The 14,711-nt window shown below is 42.1% G+C and overlaps 1 pseudogene; it reads right to left on the bottom strand.

The window, feature by feature from the left end:
* Positions 1–672: 672 nt before the first annotated feature.
* LOC109942552 (G-type lectin S-receptor-like serine/threonine-protein kinase B120) lies at positions 673–11,921 on the bottom strand (annotated as a pseudogene).
* Between the last annotated feature and the right edge of the window lie 2,790 nt (positions 11,922–14,711).

Genomic DNA, 14,711 nt, shown 5'->3' on the forward strand with positions numbered 1-14,711 from the left:
TTCTTAAGAAACTGCCACTAGAAATAGCACTGGCGCTTGATAACTGAAACTGCCTGTAAAAATTAAAACACACCGGCAGGCTTTGAGCTCTTTTCTACTGGTGTTACGTGCGAAGCGCGTAGGCCTATTTCTCTTTCCTGCTTCTCGCCTAACAAATGGGCATTGAGAAACCACATAATCCCAACTCAACATAAATCCATGCAGCGCAGCGCTCCCACATAGTACAACATCGCTATCTAAAAGAGGACAAGTGACCGAGCGACCTATTAAAATAGGGTCGAGCTCTTATGTAATTCATACATTTCTCAATCTTTTGGCTTAGATAAGGTGTTATATTTATTCTTATCTCTTTAATATATGACTAGATGAGTGCCCGTGCGTTGCAACGGAAACATATAATACCATGATAACTTATGTATAAATATGTGTTATACTAAGAAAAGATTTCGTAATAATACAAGTACTTAGATGTCCCTCGGCTGGGAATGCAAAAACAAAAGGTCTTCTCAGAGAAACGAAGTTTTAGCAGTAGCAATTCCAAAGGCCAAACTGTTGTAAAACACGGGTGGTACACCATCCAAACACAACAGTATGAAAAAGGGGGCATCAGCATCAGGCATGAACAACATCTGCAACAGATACTTGCAAGCACATCAACCTGCCCCCTTGTCTCTAATTATCTTGGTAACCACCAGTGTTTACATATCCAGCGATGTTCAAGGAGTCCTCGTGACAGTGGAAGCTTACAACCCTCTTTCCTGTGATGATCTCCAAGATCAGGACTCTGAAGCCATAGACGTCAGACTTGACGGAGATACCGACTGCAAAAATAAAGTTCAGTGTATCATAACCAAGTTGTAGTAGTGTGGTTCCTGTATGGCCCATTGAGTTTGTGCATACAATGTACCGACGACTCGATTCGTATTGAATTGGTTTTGGTCCCCTCCAAACATCCTTGCCATTCCAAAATCTGATATCTTGGGTTTCATGTCCACGTCCAGGAGAATGTTGCTGGCCTTGAGATCACGGTGAACAACTCGCAGCCTCGAATCCCGGTGGAGATATAGCAGCCCTTTAGCAATGCCTTCGATTATATCAAACCGTTTCTTCCAGTCTAGAAGCCGTTGCTTTTTAGGATTTGTTCAACCACAGTGATCAGAACCCAATCAGCATATTTGTCCGTTCATATTGAGAAATGAGATGCGCGGACAGTGAAGGACACATACTAAAGAGGAATGCATCTAGACTTTTGTTAGGCATGTACTCGTACACCAGGATCTTCTCTTCCCTCTGTATGCAGCACTGTTGGGGGCCTTTTTCTCCGCCGAAGGTCCTCTAAGCAAAAACACCTTCGGTAAGATGATATGCAAGCAGGCACGACATGAAGATATATGCCGAAGCTACAATTCAAAGAGCTTCGGCATAATGACACACTTGAGACGAAGGGTGGCACCAACTTAAAGAGGAAAAGACCGCATAGTCCCTGATAATTTGTGTCATGGTTATGATTAGTTATCAAGGACATGAATGTAATTTTGTTCGGGCTACGTCCCATGCCTATAAATAGATGAACAGTACCCCCGTACTGTTCACGATGACTTGTAATCACTCGCACGTCACTCTCGATTTTTTGCCTTCTGTCAAGTCGAAGGTACAAATGTAATTTAAATATTATTGATGTTTGTTCATGATTATATAATGACAATATGAATAATCTAATGATTTAATATGATTATTCATGTTCTTTCTACGTTTCATATGTCCATGTTTATTTCTTTACATATTGAAATGATGAAGGTACGTCCTTCATGACCTTCGTTCGAAGATCATTATATCCAAAAGGAAATAATGTTACGAAGGATGAAGGTCTTTAATCATTAACATTTGTGTTGCCTTGTTCTTAATCTATAGCCTTTGAGAACAAGTGACCAACATTGGCGCCCACCTCCGGTGAACTCACTTCCACTGTTGTGATGATGGCTTCGTACAACAATCAAGTTGTAGCACCTTCGGTCATGAAGCTGGTGCTCCCAATCACAGGTGGTTCAAGCTCAGAGCCAGCTAACAAGAAGCAGAAGAAGGAAGCACAAAGAAGAGTGCAGCATGTTGGGGTGCAAGGACCCTTCATCAGATCTAAGTGGTCTCACATCCCAATTACCTTCTCTCAGGAAGACCTTCAGCTCAAAGATTATCCTCATAATGATGTCATGGTTATATCTTGTGTCATCAAGGGATTTCTGGTTCACAATGTTCTGGTTGACATAGGCAGTGCAGCAGACATCATCTTTGCAAAGGCTTTCAGACAGATGCAAGAACCAGAATACAAGATACATGATGCAACACATCCTCTTTGTGGCTTAGGAGGAAGACAGATTGTGGCACTTGGCAAAATAACAATGTCAGTTACCTTCGGTTACATCCACAACACAAGAACTGAATAAGTTGTCTTTGACATTGTTGACATGGAGTACCCATACAACGCAATCATTGGTCGAGGGACGCTTAATGCCTTCGAAGCAATACTCCATTCAGCATACTTATGCATGAAGATACCTTCGGAGCAAGGGCCCATTGCTGTTCATGGGAGTCAAGAAGCTGCCAGGAGGGCTGAAGGGAGTTGGACGGATTCAAAGGCGATCCATAACATAGATGAAGTCGAAGCTTGTTAGCAATATAAGCACAAAAGAGAGAAGGCTGCTTCGGCAGATCAACCAAAGCCCATGCTCCTGTGTGAAGACATAGCAGACCAACAGGTACTGCTGGGATCTTAGTTATCTGGTGAACAAGAAAAGACTCTGCTAAGATTTTTGTTCAACAACAAAGATGTCTTCGCTTGGACAACCAACTATCTCTGTGGTATTAACAGAGATGTCATTGAGCATTCACTTAATGTGGATTCATCTTTCAGGCCAAGAAAGCAAAGACTTCGGAAAATGTCTGAGGATAAAGCCGAAGGTGCTCAGAATGAAGTAAAGAGACTTCTCAGTGCTGGTGTCATCAGAGAAGTAACATATCCAGAGTGGCTAGCTAACACTATTATGGTGAAGAAGGCTAATGGAAAATGGAAATGTGTATTGATTTCACATATCTCAACAAGGCATGTCCGAAGGATGAGTTCACTTTACTAAGAATAGACTCCCTTGTAGATGCAGTAGCTTCTTCGGAACTCATGAGCTTATTGGACTAATACTCGGGCTATCACCAAATTTGGATGAAGAAAGAGGATGAGCCAAAGACAAGCTTCATAACTCCCAGTGGTACTTATTGTTACCTTCGGATGCCCGAGGGGCTCAAAAATGCTGGAGGAAGCTTCAGCAGAATGACAGCCAAGGTTCTTCACTCTCAAATAGGCAGGAATGTGCTAACTTATGTTGATGACATCATAGTAAAAAGCACGAAACAAGAAAATCATATTGCCGATTTGCAAGAGATGTTTGCCAATTTCAGGCAAGCTGATCTCAAGTTAAATCCAGAAAAGTGTGTTTTTGGAGTAAAGAAGGGCAAGTTTCTTGGCTGTCTAGTATCAACAAAGGGTATCGAAGCTAACCCAAGTAAGATCAAAGCTATCCTTCAGATGGAGCCACCAAATTCAAAGAAGGGGGCTCAACGATTGGCAGGAAGGCTAGCATCTCTGAATAGATTTATATCAAGATCAGCAGAGAGGAATCTACCATTCTTTGAAATACTAAAGTCAGCTGAAGTTTTTCAATGGGGTCCGGCTCAACAGAAGGCTTTCGAAGAGTTAAAGCAATACCTGATAGACTTGACAACTCTAACTCCACCTTCATCAGGAACTCCGTTACTCTTGTATGTGGCTGTCTCCCATTCTGCAGTCAGTGCGGCAATTGTACAGGAGAAGCAAGATGGCCAAGTAAAAAGACAAGCACCAGTGTACTTCGTCTCCGAAGTACTCAGTTTATCAAAGAAAAATTACATAGAATTGGAGAAGGTATTGTATGTTGTGTTAATGGCCTCCAGAAAGCTTCGGCATTACTTTCAAGCATATCATGTAGTAGTTCCTTCATCACAACCTCTGAAGGATATAATGAGAAACAGAGAAGTTACAGGAAGAATTGGAAAATGGGTTGCGGAACTCAATGAATTCACCATTGATTATGTACATAGATCCTCAATCCAATCTCAAGCGTTAGCAGATTTCATTGCTGATTGGACGCCAGGGGATCAAGGAGAAGAAGCAACAAAAGATGTCGAAGCCTGACGGTATTATGTGACGGTTCTTGGGGATCCTTCGGCGCAAGAGCGGCTACTGTTCTAGTAGCACCCTATAAAGTCAGGACATGCTACGTAGTAAAGCTGGACTTTAGTTGTACAAATAATATTGCCGAATACGAAGCTCTTCTGTTAGGGCTTCGGAAGCTAAAGGCAATGGGAATAAGAAGGGCAATCCTTAAAATTGATTCCCAAGTTATTTCTGGCCATGTAGACAAAAGCAGCAAGGCAAGGGATCCGAAGCTTGAAAAATATTTGGATGCATCCGAAGATTGGAGACTTCTTTTGAAGGTTTTTCTGTAAAAAATATTCCGAGGGGGGAAAATGAGCATGCAGATTTGCTAGCTAAATCAGCGGCACAGGGGCTCCCTTTGCCTTCGGAAGTGTTCTTTGAGACAATAAAAGCACCTTCAGTCGAACTTATGGAGAGGGCAGTGCTTGCAATATCACCCGTACATAGTGAAGATTGGAGGACTGAGATTATATCTTTCCTCCAATGCAACTGTCTTTCGGATGACGAAGTTTATAATAAAAGAATGGAAGCAAGAACAAGACCATATGTAATCATAGAAGGGGAGTTATATAAATATGAAGTCTGCCCTCCACTACTCAAGTGTTTGTCCAGAACCGAAGGTCAAGAACTAATGAAGGAAATACATGCAGGTTTATGTGGGTCTCATATTGGGTGTAGGCCTTTGCTGGGGAAGGTTTTCAGACACGGATTCTACTGGCCGAAGGCAGCTTCGGATGCAGCAGATCTGGTTCAAAAATGTGAAAATTGCCAAAGATGTGCAAAAGACCAGAAACAACCTTCGTCTCTAACCCAGTTAATACAGCCAACTTGGCCACTGCAAAGGTGGGGTCTAGATTTGTTAGGTCCACTTCCACCAGCACAAGGAAATTTGTAATATGTTGTTGTAGCAGTGGAATATTTCTCTAAGTGGATCGAAGCAAAGCCCTTAGTCACAGTAACTTCGGCCACAATACAGAAATTCTTTTGGCAACATATTGTTTGTCGCTTTGACGTGCCGAAGGCAATAACCATGGACAATAGAACTCAATTTGATGCTGAAACGTTCAAAGATTTCTGTGAACAAATCGGTACAAAAATTCATTTTGCATCAGTAAGGCATCCATAATCAAATGGGTTGGTAGAAAGAGAAAATGGAATTATAATGACAGGAATAATGAAGTTAATCTTCAACCAGCCCAGAGGAAAGTGGCCAGATGAGTTGATCAAAGTGGTGTGGAGCAATAACACAACTGTATCAAGGTCAACAGGTTTTACACCTTTCAAGCTCCTGTTCGGTGACGAAGCAATAACTCCAGAAGAAGCAAAGACAGGATCGATAAGAACAACAACTTCAGCGGAAGACAAAGTTGATTCTCAAATAACAAAAGACACTATATAAGGGACCAGACTTCAGGCCATAGAACACATCAATAAGTATTAGGCCGAAACAATAAAATGTCATGATAGGAAAGTTCGATTGAAAAATATCAAGCCAGGTCATTTGGTGCTTCGGAGAGTAGCCAACCCAGATACAATGGGCAAGTTAAAACTGAAGTGGGAAGGTCCTTTTTTAGTAGTATCTTTGTCAAGACCCGGTTCTTACAGATTGAAGGATATGGACGGCAACGACATACCCAGATCCTGGAATGCGGATGTGCTTCGGCGGTACTATGTGTAATTGATGTAATCTTTTTCATTTCTCATGTGGCACCCTTTTCCTTTCAGGAGGGGAGAAAGGTTTTTAATGGGGCCATAGTTTGTATTTTTCATTCTTATTTAGCCCCATGCAATACAAGGGCCAGAATCCCCCAAAGTTGTAATATGTAATATCAGAACCTGCACTATCGAGTGCAAAAGAAAACAGGGAAAAGCTCAAAAGACGTCCCTAAGGGGATGCAGAGCTGTAATCACCCCAAGGATGACGAAGCTACAAAAGTCGTTCCTAAGGGAGCGCAGCGTAAGTTCTGAAGCTGGAAAAGTCGTTCCTAAGGGAATGTAGAGCAAAATACCACCGAAATATAAGGTGAAGAAGCTCCAAAGTCGTTCCTAAGGGGATGCAGAGCTTAAATACCACATAAATAGAAGGTGAAGAAGCTCCAAAGTCGTTCCTAAGGGGATGCAGAGCTTAAAGACTCCAAAGTCGTTCCTAAGGGGATGTAGAGTCTGGGTGTGGCTTCGTGTGTGTTTGGGACATTCATTTGCACATTACATTACATCAATCACTGCATTCATACAGACATTCATTCAGACATTCGTAGGACCATCATCATCATAACATGAAGCATGAACAGAAATACTCCGGCTTCGACGACAGTGCTTCAATGAACACGAAGAAGCTTAGTTTCAAACATACACATTTTATGCAAGGACATGCTTCGTTGTGTACGAAAAGAAGGGAAGGTGTTTTTCGCCTTCGGCTCAAAAGATACAAGTTTCGTCCACAGCAAAGCAATTCGTACATGGTTGAAAAGGTAAAAATATATTACAAGGTATGGATAAATATACAAAGTACTGTTCAACTCTCGGTTGCAATCTTTTGCAAAGATAATGCAAATATTCCTAAGCTCTATACAAGCAGGCCTAAAGAGAAGCTTCAGCAACCTTCGGAATGTGCTTCGGGTTATCAACCTTCAGCACCATCATCCTGCAGACAAACAATGGTATAAGGTAAAAAGTAATTACAAGAATCAAGGCAAGCAATAGGTATAAGTTCCGTATCGGTTTAAGCAAGTTTTGGGCTTCGTCCCCAGCCAACTCTTGTCCACCCTTAGCCCAAACCTGAGTTATGAATCTGTTTCCGATGCTTCGGGCTTCATTGGGAATATCAATCAAATCTGATGGAGACAGACTGAAGGTTGGTCTGTTTACTGTCTTTGCATGCGTGCAATCGGCCTTCAAGAATGCGGCAGCTGTGCCGCGAGAAGCTAGCAAGGCACAGAAGTCACCATGCTCAGCTATCACTTCATCAAGTGCATCAACTTCATTTTCAATATGTTTGAAGGCATCTGGTATGTCTTCAGACGAAGGGGTAATATCTTCAGAGCTGCCCCCAACCGAGCTAAAGACCTCTTTCAACCGTTGCACGCAGCGGCTGTCAAAATTCAAACATGTATTCCGAAGGTCTTTCAAAGATTTCTGCAGCTTCGTATTTTTGTTAGCTTCGGCTTCATATTTCGCTTGCAAATCTTTCTTCTCTTGTTCGAAGTTCTCTGATTTTTCTTTTAAGGCGGTTTGACTTTGGAGAAGCTCCTCGCTTAATCTAGCATTTTTAGCTTGAATTTCTGCAAGCGAGCCCTCTGTTGCTTCAAGTAGGAAGTCCTTCTTCTCTAGAGAAGCTTCATAATCCTTGATCTTACTCTCCAAGCCCTCGATTATGATTTCATTTTTCTTATCTTCGAGGTCTTGTTGCATCCTCAGTGCCTTACTTAGCAGCATACTCTGTCGAAATAAGCTGACATCAGAAAATTTTGATTCATCACAAATATAACAGAAATCTAGGCAAAAAGAATTTTACCTTGAAATTGGAATAAAACAGACTGCCGACGATATGTTGTCGCCAGTAGCCGCTAATATCAGCCTCAAGCTTCGGGAAACCGACATTCTTCGATAGAGTGTCGATTATCTTTGCCCCGGCGCGATCGCGAATACATCCTAAGGCTCTTTCGTCAATTCTACCAAAGAGCATAGCTCCTAGCTGGTAGCCAAAGGATATCCCATATTCCTGTAGCTCCTTCTTCTCAGCCTCGGACAATTCTTGACCCACCAGGTTTCGAAGGTCAAAGTCCCTTTCTTCTACAGCAGCATCAGCAATCTTTTTCCCTTTGTCAGGCACTGCGGCCATGACCTTCTCCGCTGCCGCAGCTGCCTCTTCCGCAGCCATTTCCGAAAGAATTTTATCAATCCCTGACAGCGTACTTTCAAGATTGGCAGCTTCGGCAGAGGTATCAGCTTCGGCAGTGGCCTCGGCACTTGCAATAGGTACTATTTTGGACACCGAGGCCAGCGGTGGTGTTCGTTCAATGGCTTGCATAACATTAACAATTCTTCGTTTTTTATGACCCTCAGTCTTCTCCTTTACAGCTGAGGGTTGATCATTCTTCTGTAAAAGTTGTGTCAGTTCTGGTCTCATAGGACTTAGCAGCTTGATGGGTAAAGATTCAGTCATTACCTTTAAAATCTCTGCTATTTCAGCAGCGGGAGGTGTCGAAGGAGTCTCCTCTGTTGCCTCAGTTATCTTCGGCTCCGGAGTTTCAGCCTTCCTTTTCATCGAAACTGCCGCCTTCGGTTTAAGAGCAGTTTTTGTCTTCTTTGAAGCCTTTTCATCCTCCTTTACCATTCTAGCAGCTTGCTTGCTCAGAATGCTGACAATTCTTTTTCTTTTTACCCCTTCGGCACCTTTGTCAAGTCTTTCATAATCAGGGTATTCAAATTTCAAGGCATCCATCACCCGGTTCAAATCTTCGTTTTGGATGGGTGCCGAAGGCTGCGGTCATCAGTTGATCTTCCTTTTTTGTATAATTCCCAAGTATTTCATTGCACATGGTCTCAATCATGTCTAGCCATTCTTTGCAAGGCTTCATGAATTGCTTTTCAAATTTGAAACGGTAAGCAAGATGAACAAGTTCTTGCTTCTTCCCCGCTTCTTTCTTCTTCGGCATTCCCCAGCCACTTGACGTCGGATATGTTCTATTCGCCAAGTATTCTTGCACTAAGTCCCTGGTACTGATCTGCTCAACTACCACTCTAAATTCTACTTCAGTCAGCTGACAGGGTGACCCCAGTTGCATATTGCATAAAGGTCGGGTCATTACGAAGCTCAAACTCAGTGGACTCATGACCATGGTCATAAGCTTCTCCCTCTATTTCTCATCAACCTTCATATAGAACCATTCATTTTTCCAACCGGTTGGCCACTTTGTGCGGTAACTAAGGACTGGTGCCTTTGTATCCTTTTGATACGCAAAATTGTAACAACCAAAATTCTCGTGAAGGCCATCTGCCCTGCCCTTCGTCTGATAGTGCAGCTCATGCACTCAACAGAAAGCTTTGGCATCTGGGCTCATCCCTTGGCTTCGGAGGGCCTAGATAAAGACGTTGAGTCTAACAATAGCGTTGGGAGTCAGCTGATGAAGATATATTTCAAAATTCTTTAAAACTACCCCTATCATCTCATTTAGGGGGAATCGCAGCCCTGCTCTAAAGAAGCTCTTGAAAACCATAACTTCATCTTTATTTGGCTCTGGGATAGTCTCTTCTCCGGCAAATCGAACAAGCTTACTCTCAGCCTCTCCAAAATAGTCTAGTTTCATCATCATAGGCATGTCATCTTCAGTCATAGTAGATTTTTCAAAATCTAGATGACTAGGCTTCGTTGGGATCAGAATGTCGTAGTCTTCTTCACTCTCAATAACATCTTCACCCTCAACTATAGTCTGCTTAGATTTGGCATTAGAAGTACCTTCGACAGCCGCAACCAGACCTGATCGTTTCATTACTTCTGAAATTGGTGTCGTTTCAGCGGCCTCGGTTTCGTCCCCCTCACGAGACACCCTTGCAGTTGATCGCACTCTGGCCATTTCGACGGGTTTTTACCGTTTGACGAAGCTAACCCGTCTGACGAAGTTAACCTTAAACGATGAAGTGTTCGCTTGAAAGCGCAATGCAGAAAGCTTTGGCTATGGTTAAATTTTTTAACAGCACAACAGTGCAATGGCAATGAATGCTGTGGTAACTCCTCACCAACCCGTCTGTTTATATAGTGCTGCAGGGGGAAGGTGAACCGCCAAGCCGCTTACACTCGCTGAACGGTGGACCACTCGACGCCCGAAATATTATAATCGTTTCTCGGCAACGAGCTCAGGGAAGGTGTTTTTCGGACCTTCGGCATTCCGAATCCTTCGAGTTTTTCATGGATCGAGCTCGTTACGAAAAACGATCTAGCACTGCGAAGGGGCTACTGTTGGGAGCCTTCTTCTCCGCTGAAGGTCCTCTAAGAAAAACACCTTTGGCGAGATGATATGCAAGCAGGCACGACATGAAGATATATGCCGAAGCTACAATTCAAAGAGCTCGGCATGATGACACGCTTGAGACGAAGGGTGGCACCGACTTAAAGAGGAAAAGACTGCATAGTCCCTGATAATTTGTGTCATGGTTATGGTTAGTTATCAAGGACACGAATGTAATTTTGTCTGGGCTGTGTCCCGTGCCTATAAATAGATGAACAGTACCCCGGTACTGTTCACGCTGACTTGTAATCACTCGCACGTCTCTCTCGATTTTTTGCCTTCTGTCAAGTCGAAGGTACAAATGTAATTTAAATATTATTGATTTTTGTTCATGATTATATAATGACAATATGAATAATCTAATGATTTAATATGATTATTCATGTTCTTTCTATGTTTCATATGTCCATGTTTATTTCTTTACATATTGAAATGATGAAGGTACGTCCTTAATGACCTTCGTCCGAAGATCATTATATCCAAAAGGAAATAATGTTACGAAGGACGAAGGTCTTTAATCATTAACATTTGTGTTGCCTTGTTCTTAATCTGTAGCCTTTGAGAACAAGTGACCAACAAGCACCCTAGTAGTCTTACAAGATTGCGGTGCTGCAACTTTGCAATAAGTATGTCCTCATTCTTGAATTCTTCAAGGCCTTGACCTGAATTCCTACAAAGCCTCTTCACAACTACTTCTTCACCCCCAGGTAAAGTTCCCTACAGTGGTTCATGATATTCATTATCATTAAGCCAAATATTAACATAAAATCATGTGTACATCAAACGCCATTCACAGTAGTGAAAGTTAGTATACCATATAGATAGGACCAAATCCTCCTTCTCCAAGCTTGTTAGAGTCACTAAAATTACTTGTAGCAGCTCTTATACGGTCCAGAGAGTACACTTTGAGTTCATGACTTTTTCCATCATCCACATCATCATCAAAATGAATTGACTGTGAAATGTCCAGCATAGCACTATAATACCATCAAACACAACAGTATGTGGTGGTACGTTACAGGCATGAACAACATCTGCAACAGATACTTGCAAGCACAGCAACAGCAACCTGCCCCCCTTGTCTCATGAGAGAGAGCATGCTAATAAGAATAAAATGAAACTAATTAATAAACTGGTCTTGAGAAATAAATAATCCCAAAACCACATAGTCCTATGGTACGTTACAGCTGAAAAATAATGCAAGGAATCGCGTCGAACACCTGGTGTGCGCGCCCAAGCTGCCTCCATCAGTATGAGACAAGGCGAGGAGAGGAAAGGTTATCGGCGCAGAGAGAGAGAGAGAGGAGAGGAGCGGTTACCGTGGAACACTGGCGCTGCACCCGGATGCGGAGTGGCGGCGCACCGGCGAGCGGGAGCGGGGGCTCCTTCTTCCTAGCCGGCAGCGGCACACCGCCGTCGTGCCCAGACGCGGAATGTGCAGTGGCGCCACACTTGGAGAGAGGAAGGGGAGCGGAGGCGACTAGGTGGACAAGATCTAAATCTGAGGCAGGGGCATGGAAGCGCTGTGAAAGGACGAGGGCGTGGGCATCCATCCCTGGAATGGCGTGCGTTGGAGCTCCGGAGGGCGCGACAACGAAGGAAGGGGAGATGCGGGACGAGGGCGAGGATCGCGGGAGCGGGGGCACAATGAAGCTGTGGTGGATGCCCATGTTAGAGACTTATGAAGTAGTAGAGATTATGATAGTCGGAATACTAAAATAAACAAAGAATTGAACCATTAAGAAAAAAATACCTTCACCGGCTGCAATAAGGGACAAAGCATGTGTAGGAGACAAGATGACTTCTTTTATGCCATCGACCAGTGTTCCCTGGTAATAAACAACCATTGTACTGTCAAAACCATCATATGCCAGTTACATTCAGAAATTTCAGCTTATGTGTTAGTTCCCATTAAATCAGTTTGAGATTCTATTTAAATTCTTATTTGAGACACTCTCACAATTTAAGGTTGTTGCATGTATATACTTCAGATACTAATAAAAAAATATTCCAAACCTGAAGATCCTCCTTATTCTGTAAGTTCTGACGTGAAGGATTAAGATCATTTACAACCTATAAAACAGAAGAATCATATGCAATTCAGTTGATAAGTTGATGAATGATAGTTATAATAGTCAGTGAGTGCAATTCAGGATGTTATTGCGATGTGCACCTCCTACATGACTAGATCACAAGCAACCTTCATGGAGTTCTTGCCCACCATCCTGGCGAGGAGGTGCTAAGCGCCAAGGTTCAATGTCATGATGACCATGGTGTTCCTGAAGTCCACCGTCCTGTCTTGCCCATCCATCAGCCTACCGTCATTGAGGACCTAGAGCAGGGTGTTGAACATGGCGACATGGGCCTTCTCTACCTCATCAAAGAGGATCACGCTGTACGGCCTCCTCACTTGTTCAGTCAGCTACCCACCCTCTTCACGGCTGATGTAGCTTCAGTCATAGGTAAAAAAAATTCCAGCCCATGTCAGAACATGAGTCCATCTGATAACACAGTTAAAATACAACATATAGCAAGTGTTTAAGGAGAACTGTAGTTGGGACAAAGACGGTATAATTTTATCTCTTGTTTGATTGTCGTAGAGTGCTGTAGGACAAGCACAAAATCTGTAGAATTTTAGAGCATACCCAGAGCTATGATCTTGAGAAGATAGCCACTGCCCCGGAAGAATCAATCACACAGTCACCTTTGTGAGTGGTGTTGCTGGCTAGTAATCTACTATGAAATTGGCTAACACGCTATAGAGCATGACATGTCCGAATATAGAGCACTAACACAATAACACACCATGAAATTGTCTAGCAAGATCTGTGACATTATATGAACTTAGGAACTAACATAGTCATCTTTGTGCCATATAAAATTTTGGACCATAACTACAAGATCACACAGTCACTGATTAAGTAACCCAAACGTAGGATATAGACGGAGCAAGGGTACCACTACTTTAATGGCCTTGGTCCTCCGAAAGATAGATTTCAGAGGATAAATAGAAAATGAAACACTAACATTAAAATTAGGCTATAGGTCTACCAAGGGAAACACTAATAGGCTAATTACAAGTGGTGTCTGCACCTAAGGGGTGGTAAGGATAAATAGAAACTGAAACGTACTACAAGCATGTTTTTCAATTTATGATTATGATTTTCCTATCAATAGTGTATGGAGATAAGTAACAAATATATAGAACACACATAAATAAATTTTTCTTGGTATGATAGCATGTCGGCAACTATAACATTTAAAAAACACAATTTTCTGGACTAGATTACCTATGCAGTCAGCATGGTCTTGAAAAGATAGCCAGAGCTCTGATCTTGACAATTTTACTAATGAAGTGGCTACCAGTGCACCTAGCATGGCCAGAGCTATGATCTTGCTAACTCAAAGACATACTGATAGAGCTATGATCCTTGGTTGGTGTAGAATTTTACAGCATACCCAGAGCTATGATCTCTAGAAGATAGCCACCTCAACCAACCAAGGATTACTAACACACTGATTTTTTCTGTGAATGGTGCGCCTGGCTGGTAATGTAAATGACAGTTCCGAATATAGAGCACTAACACACTATGAAATTGGCTAGCAAGATCTGTGACATTATATGAACTTAGGAACTAACAAAGCCATCTTCAAGTAAAACATAGATCCTTGTGCCATATAAAATTTTGAAGCATAACTACAAGATCACAATCATCGTTTAAGTAACATGATCATACCAAAAATAGGATTAAAAGGATGACTGACCCATAGCCATCTCAAGCAACAAAGGATGATTGACCCACTGGGTTTTTTATGAGTGGTGCTGCTGGATGGTAACACACTATGAAATTGGTTAGAGCACTAACACACTATGAAATTTGCTAGCAAGATTTGTTACATTATACGAACTTAGGAACTAACAAAGTCATTTTTGTGCCATATAAAATTTTGGACCATAACTACAAGATCACACAATCACCGATTAAGTAACCCAAACGTAGGATATATACAGAGCTTAGGGTTAACATTTAAAGAAACTATTTATGTAAGAACCAAAACAGTCACCGATCAACCAAAACAGTCACAGGATGGAAATTGTTACCCTCTATGCTAGGTTGATGAAGCAAGATCACGGTACTCTGAAGCTATCTATGAACCAGAAAATGACCTTGTAACTATCACTGGCACAGACTTGATTAACCAAAATAAAAACATAATAGTTTGTTATCATCACTCATAATACAATAACCACAAACACAGTACTATGTTAGATCAGTACTATGTTTAGAATCGTCTAAGTTGATTCTTGTTACTGTATGATTGACATTCTTCATCAATTGTTCCAAAAAAGCTGATTTGGAATCGTCTAAGTTGATTCTGGTTACCCCCTATATGCAAACCAGCTTAGAAGTTTTGCTCCTAATTAATCCAGTTCTTCAGCCTGCATCTACGCCACCTCC

Source organism: Zea mays, chromosome 9, assembly GCF_902167145.1.
Source record: "Zea mays cultivar B73 chromosome 9, Zm-B73-REFERENCE-NAM-5.0, whole genome shotgun sequence".
Lineage (NCBI taxonomy): Eukaryota > Viridiplantae > Streptophyta > Magnoliopsida > Poales > Poaceae > Zea > Zea mays.